The sequence below is a fragment of the Idiotropiscis lumnitzeri genome, chromosome 13 (assembly GCF_059441095.1).
Source record: "Idiotropiscis lumnitzeri isolate Australia: NSW breed Sydney's pygmy pipehorse chromosome 13, RoL_Ilum_1.0, whole genome shotgun sequence".
NCBI lineage: Eukaryota > Metazoa > Chordata > Actinopteri > Syngnathiformes > Syngnathidae > Idiotropiscis > Idiotropiscis lumnitzeri.
In genome coordinates, this window is record NC_142403.1 from 10,804,741 (window position 1) to 10,811,286 (window position 6,546).

A 6,546-nucleotide genomic window follows, 5' to 3' on the forward strand; every position below is an offset into this window, starting at 1 on the left:
CGCCGTGTGAGTCTGTTTGATGTTCCCCCTTCTTTTTTAATCTTGCCCTCAATAGAAGCGAGACTGAAAGGCTGAGCGGGGATTTTTAAGAACACCGTTTGTGGCGGTTATACCCGTGGATAACAATAAGCGTTTTACACTGAGCAGGGATTCAAATAAGTTCAGGGAAGAAACACAAGAGACAATGCTTGGCTGTGAAAGACTGACGATCAGTCAGTGCTATGCTACATGCTAAATCTCTGCTTTTGTGCCCGGACGCTTTGATCCCAAACTTCCAGCGACCCTCTTGTGGAGTCTGTTTGCTTCTATTCACATATATTAAGACTTCCCATTATGTGCAGGTTTCAGAAACAGCCTGAGCTTGCTCACAGATTAGTTTACGTAAAACCTAAAAAAAAAAAAGAAAAAAAGTCCAGAGATCATAAGCGAAAACCTTCTTTTGACAGTGCCAAGAAGTAATCTGTACACAGAAGAAGAATTTGGAGAAGTTGGGTCTTTTTAATGTCTCAATATACAGCGTAGTCAAAAATGAATAAATCAATAAATACATTCAACATGAGAATAAATGAAAAAAACTTTATGACTTTGTGTTTAGAAATACTTGTTTACTGAGGAAAGCAGTTGAAAGCCAAATAAATGTTCTGCGTGTGCATGAGATGCGATCCAGCAATCAATTCCGGTACAGGCTTGACTCCGATAAAGAGAGTGACTCTTCATAAATATAAATTCTTTATCTTACCAAGTCCATCCATTATCCAAGCCACGTATCTCCTTTTGTAGGTTGCGGGCATGCTCGAACCTATCCCCAGCTGTCTTCGGGCAGTAGGCGGGGTACACCCTGAACTGGTTGCCAGCCAATCGCAGGACACACATACACAAGTCACCATTTCCAACTTTTGGTTCTCGGTTCCAACAAGACTGTGCACCTGTATAGAAAGCAAGCTCTGTCAAAGCGAGACAGACATTGTTTGAGTTTGGTGTGGAGAAAGTTCTCATGAAATGATTTCGGCGAGGTAAACCCAATTTTGCATTTTCAGTCCGCGGTGTTGAATGTGTAAGTGAAATGGCCTTGAGACGGGCATTTAAACGTCAAACTAGTCCAGCATCCTCACGCTGCATGTGTGATTAGTGGGATCAGGTTTAATAGTTGTCTTTAAGCTCAAAACCGTCACCATCCTCCTCCAAGATATGCTTTTCTGCATTTGGGCTCTTCTGCCTTGAACGTGCACCTCGAAAGGCATCGCAAGCGAAATGTAAGCATGACAGATGTGAACGGTATGATAATCACTGCAAAGGTAGACACAAGCGATGGGAGTGTGTCGTCTGCCAACATATCTGAGTGCATTTACGCTGCTGATTATTGTATGGCTTGCATAGCACAGCCATACTTACCTTTTCCATGAACGTCCGCACCCACAAAATGCTTTGAGCAAACAATTTTTGACAATGAGCAAGTAGCGACAGACTGGTTGGAGTCGAGGCCTCTCCGGCAGTTGAGGCGCTCGTATTTTGTAGCTGCGTCACTTCTGGGCTGTTCTTGCGTTGTGGAAAGTGAAGTTTTAATTTATTCGGGAAAAAAATATTGCTTTCGTTAATAACACGGGAATATTAAGATTCAGGTGTTTGTGTTTCTTTTGTAATTGATTGGTTGCTTTTGGCAAACCGATGTTGGGAAAAGACCAAAATTACATGGCATCTCTCCTGCCCCTCATTCAACTGATTGGTGTGCAGGATGCTCTTTTCACGAACCATACTGGGCAATAACGACACTGAATTATTAACTCATTCTCTACCAGCCTAGTAAAAAAAAAAAAAAAAAAGGATCTTTGACGTATTTAGCCGTCAATGGTAGCGAATGAGTTAAGCACGGGGAACACATTCACGAGGCATAATTCGAGAGGCTCCCCACCTAAAATTTTGAACTGTACAAACTTTATGGAATAAAGATTAAATGTCTGCTCCAAACAAGGACAGTACAGTTGTCTTCACTCATAACAGAATTCTGCCAGCAGTCATTGTCAGATTTTAAGGTCATTTCAATCCTTTGTCGTAATTACCATGTTGTTACACTTTAGCTGATGCTGACCCGAGATGACCTGACTTGTCTTGAATGCGTATTAGTTGAGTAGAGTCCACAGAAACAAATGCAACATGGAAAAACTGCCAACTAACCAAAAACTTTGACGAGGTTGAAGATTCACTGGCTTCTTGCCTGAGCCGGTAAGCAGAGCAGCGAATGGCACTCATTACTTGGTCACCTCTGTGGCCTTCAGAAGAAGACGATGTTGTGCTTTTACTTCTGAAATCAAGGCTGTTGTTACAGCTTGACCAACCGCCATCCTCTCACCCCTCTTCCTTTCTCTGTGGACCAAAAAAGTCAAACACCCTGCTGAGTTTCTCATGCTACACATGACATGCTTGCACACACACGCAGACTCAAGCTTGCATGCATTTGTGCTGTGGCTTGATCAATGCAAAAAACAACAAAAACAGGGAATACGAATCACGGTGATACAAACTGTGACCCACACCCAAGAGTTTTTCAACTGTAATTCTGATGACTTATCTTATCAGCTCATCGGGATGGTGGAAAACAAAATAAACACACACACCAAGTCTTTAACTCACGCACTTTTGGTATGTGCATCCACTGAGGTGTAAACCTGTTTCCTTAATCAGCAATGAGTTCGTCAAAACGTTCTGTTCAGCAAGGAAGTAATGATTTTCTCATGAACTATGAATCAACTTGAGATCTGATGGCGATTTCTACGTTGCCTTATTCTACGCATAAAAAGACAAATTGTGACAACAGTAATTCAAGCAGTACTTTGACATCAAATTCAGTGAAAAGCTGTGCTTGGCTGCTCAGAAATGCAGCGTCAGATGTGGGCCCTGAGTCGACAGACGCGAGGAATGTCTACCTCTGCATACCAGCCTTCCTACGTACGTTGCAAGGAGCAGCTCATGTGGTGGTGTCTCTGCTTCCCTTGACTACCCTGCTCCATAATGTGGATAACGCGAAAATTATACAACCAAAAAAGTATTGCGAAAGCAGCCCCCATGGCAACTTCAAATAGAAGAAAAGATTGTATCCTTTGAAGCTCATCACAAAAGCGTTTGACAGTGTTAAAGTCAATGAAGGCTCGATCAATCAAACAAAGTAAGCAGGCTATTGGCTCGAATAGATCAATAAAATTGAACTTGAGCATCAATCTCAAACAATCATTTTTTCCTTTCTTTTAGGTTGTTGGAAAATGACATTTTCAGTGAAAACAAATGCAAGGGCTTGTGTTGTGGAGCAAAATGGTGATTTATGATTCAATTTCACTTTTAGCGCCAATATCGCAAGCGGTTCAACATCCGCAGGGCTGCTGTTAGAAATGCCTGAAACGTATTTATCCCGAAGGAAAATACGATCTCACTTGCAGTGTTCTGATGTAATGACATAGCTTCCAACTATGCGGGGTATGCTCCTCAGCCAGACTCTGCAGCTCAGGTGTGATCGCACCTGGGAGATCGGTTCAGGTCAGTTTAAGGAGCATGTCACTCACAGCTGGGACTGCCCTTCAGCATTCCACTCCTTTGTATGATTTTGCCCATCTGAAGTTGACACCTAAACTCCTGCTCTGGAATCTATTCCGCGCAAGTGGCTGAAAGACATTTGTAACGAGCGTTTTCCCTTTGCCGCAGTGAATGTTTTTGTTTTCCATTTCTAAACGATGATCAGCCCTTGTAGTGTTTAAGTGTTTGGTTCAGCTTGGGAACTTGTTGCCCTGTTGGAGACGACTAACAACCAGAAGTTAATTCCATGGTGACAAGACAAAGAGAGACTGTTGTTGTGAGAATTGTTTTTTTCCACCATCTACCTAGCAATGAGGTACACAAAGGGCGACAATGAAAATCCTCATATGAAAAGACCATTCACTATATTACCTACGGGACAGGTTTCCAATTGTTTTTCGGGGCACATATTAGGTGATGTGGTTACTTGAAAGTTGAACGGTTGGTGGAAGATCTGCTTTCAGATAAACAGTATGGTGTCCATCATCTTTTAACAAAACCTGACCAACTTTAGTCCTGTGTAGGCATCTGACAGTGAACGTTCGCACATAGTTTCAGCCTGTAACCAGAGGTGCTGCCAGGGATTTTGGGCCCCATGAAAAGAAATCTTACCGGGCCCCCCTCGCAGAAAATGCTGATGCCGTTTTACATAAAACTATTCATTTGATTGAGATTCTTGACAATTCCCATATTAGTGAAAACAATATAACTGTTACTTGGTAGCATAAACACTGAAAATCTGATCAAATTCATGTAGATTCAATTTGCTACAAGACTGAGACCCAATATCCCAAAATATCGCTTTTGTTAAATAATTTATCATAAAATACTCAAGCTGAATTACCAGAAAATTCAAAACTTAAATATTAAATAAGCTTTCATTAAAATGAAATGCAATTATAATCTGTGGAGAAACATATAAACTAAAGTGACCCAATTAGTAATTGGTTTCAGGTGTGCCGCCGCCTGCACTCATTAGGGACCAGTTTAAAAAGGTCTCCGCTTGCTTTTAGAGCTGGCTGACTGTGTCTTGGGTAGTCAGTCCGTAGTTAAGGGCTGTGTGGTGCATTATGTTAGTTTCTTTATAACCATAACCATCGTCTAGCCACTCTTCAACATATTTTGTTCAAAGTATATGTGTTTATTAGTTGTTAATTCATTTCTTCATCCCATTTATGTATCTAATTAAAGCAAAACATTGCCACTGTCAGTAGGTCTCCGTTTGCGAGCGCCACATGAGATTTTTATTTTAATTTTTCTTGTGTGGGGACAACTGAATTTTTGGGACAATATCAAGGGACTTGTATTTTGGGGAAAGACTGTCATGCAGCCATGTTTTTCTAATCAGGCTACATTAATGAAGCTCAGCTGCTTTGGAAGCGCAGCAGTAAGTGTAATTATGAGCTTTGAGTTGTTTTTTAGATCTGCAGTCAGAGGGCTGGCATGTCTGACAAAAACAACACCACGGCTTGCCCCAAGTAGGCACAGACGTCTTACTTTCTATCCACACCTGTATGAATAATGGCCGCTCTGATTCACTCATCTTGGTATTACAAGCGCAGCTGAAATACAATCACAGAGTCTAAATTTAGCCAGAAAGAAAAATGACTTTTGTTTTGGCCATGTAGGGAACCCCCACTGCCTGGTGATCCCAGCGCTACTGATATCTGTCAAAACAACATTTCTGAAGAACAGGTTTTTAATTGCACCCCCCAAGACAAACACACACACGCCAAACCTTAACAGCTCAACATACACGCAATGGCATTCTCTCAACAATGACTCACTGCCATTACCTGAACTATTAAGGGTTGTGAAACACTACCTGGGTAACCCGCAAAGTCATACACTGACACTCACTGTTTACTCATATTTCAGGCTAAGCCTTCTTTCAGACAAACACAGATGAACAGCTAATGGCACAAATATGTTTGGGCATTAATGACCAGGCCCCCCTCGCACCGAGTGATCCATCACACTCACTGTACATAAACCACCCGAGCGCCCACAGACCTCTCGCAACCTCACAGGTCACAACGATAAGGTACGAGATAGCTGCTGCAGCAGCGACTGGGATAAGCGCAACTCTAGGTCAATGTTGTTCACAAAACATGCTGGAGCCGCGATAAGGGGAGGCGGCAAAACCTGCAGTTTGCTACGACACTAGTCAAACACTGCACAAAGGCGAGAGGTGTCTGCTATTGTTCGTGTGATCCCTCACCTGTCTTGAAGATAAGGAATGCACTTGTAGCCGTAAGAAAGTATTTTTCCATCGAGCAGTTGTGGTGTGGCTCGGCGATGATAGAAGCCCGTGTCTCCGTGGAGCAATGTGTAATGTGTGAACTATAACATGTAAACAGGTGCAAGACCAGTCTTGCAGTCACAGTCAGGATCAAGCATCATAATAACCTGTCACTTAAATACACATTTCAAGATCAGTGACCTTCACCTGTAGTACATGTACTATGTGCTGTATCAACTTTGTGGGAACAGTTTGGGGGGCAAAGGCACTTTTGTGCTGAGAGATGGAGCAAAACAACATCCACTGGTGACTTTTCACCTGCACATTGCCATTTTTGGTGCGACTTGCCTGTCCTCTGTGAGTTTTCTTGAGACATGGGAATCCTATAGAGGTCCACTGGAATATCGCACCATTTAAATGTGAAATAAACGTGTGTGGTGGATCTGGAAGTTATACTGATTTCCAGTGACGTGTCCACGGCTCATCGACAGGCTACTTTTAAGGAGTGTGTTTTTGCATTCACACATTCAAATACAAAAAAAAAAAAAAAATCCATCCAAACTCATCGGCCATTATTTCGATGACGATTGTTTTGTGATCGGCACTTCAACTCCAAATGTTACTCTGAAGAAAAAAGTATGGTAAACTGGCGCTGATGCTTTTCCCTACCACCTATTAATATGATATAATGTTGACGTATACCTCCCCTGATTTATAGTCACGAGCCACGGGTTGTGATGGAA

At 42.2% G+C, this 6,546-nt stretch overlaps 1 long non-coding RNA gene across 1 annotated transcript; it reads right to left on the reverse strand.

Annotated features, from left to right (window-relative positions):
• Window positions 1-633: 633 nt before the first annotated feature.
• On the reverse strand, window positions 634-5,819 carry LOC148324306 (uncharacterized). The gene is made up of 3 exons (XR_015846321.1): window positions 5,783-5,819; window positions 2,173-2,361; window positions 634-926 (listed from the first exon to the last, which is right to left on the reverse strand). It is a non-coding gene; the product is annotated as an uncharacterized LOC148324306 (long non-coding RNA).
• Window positions 5,820-6,546: the final 727 nt, after the last annotated feature.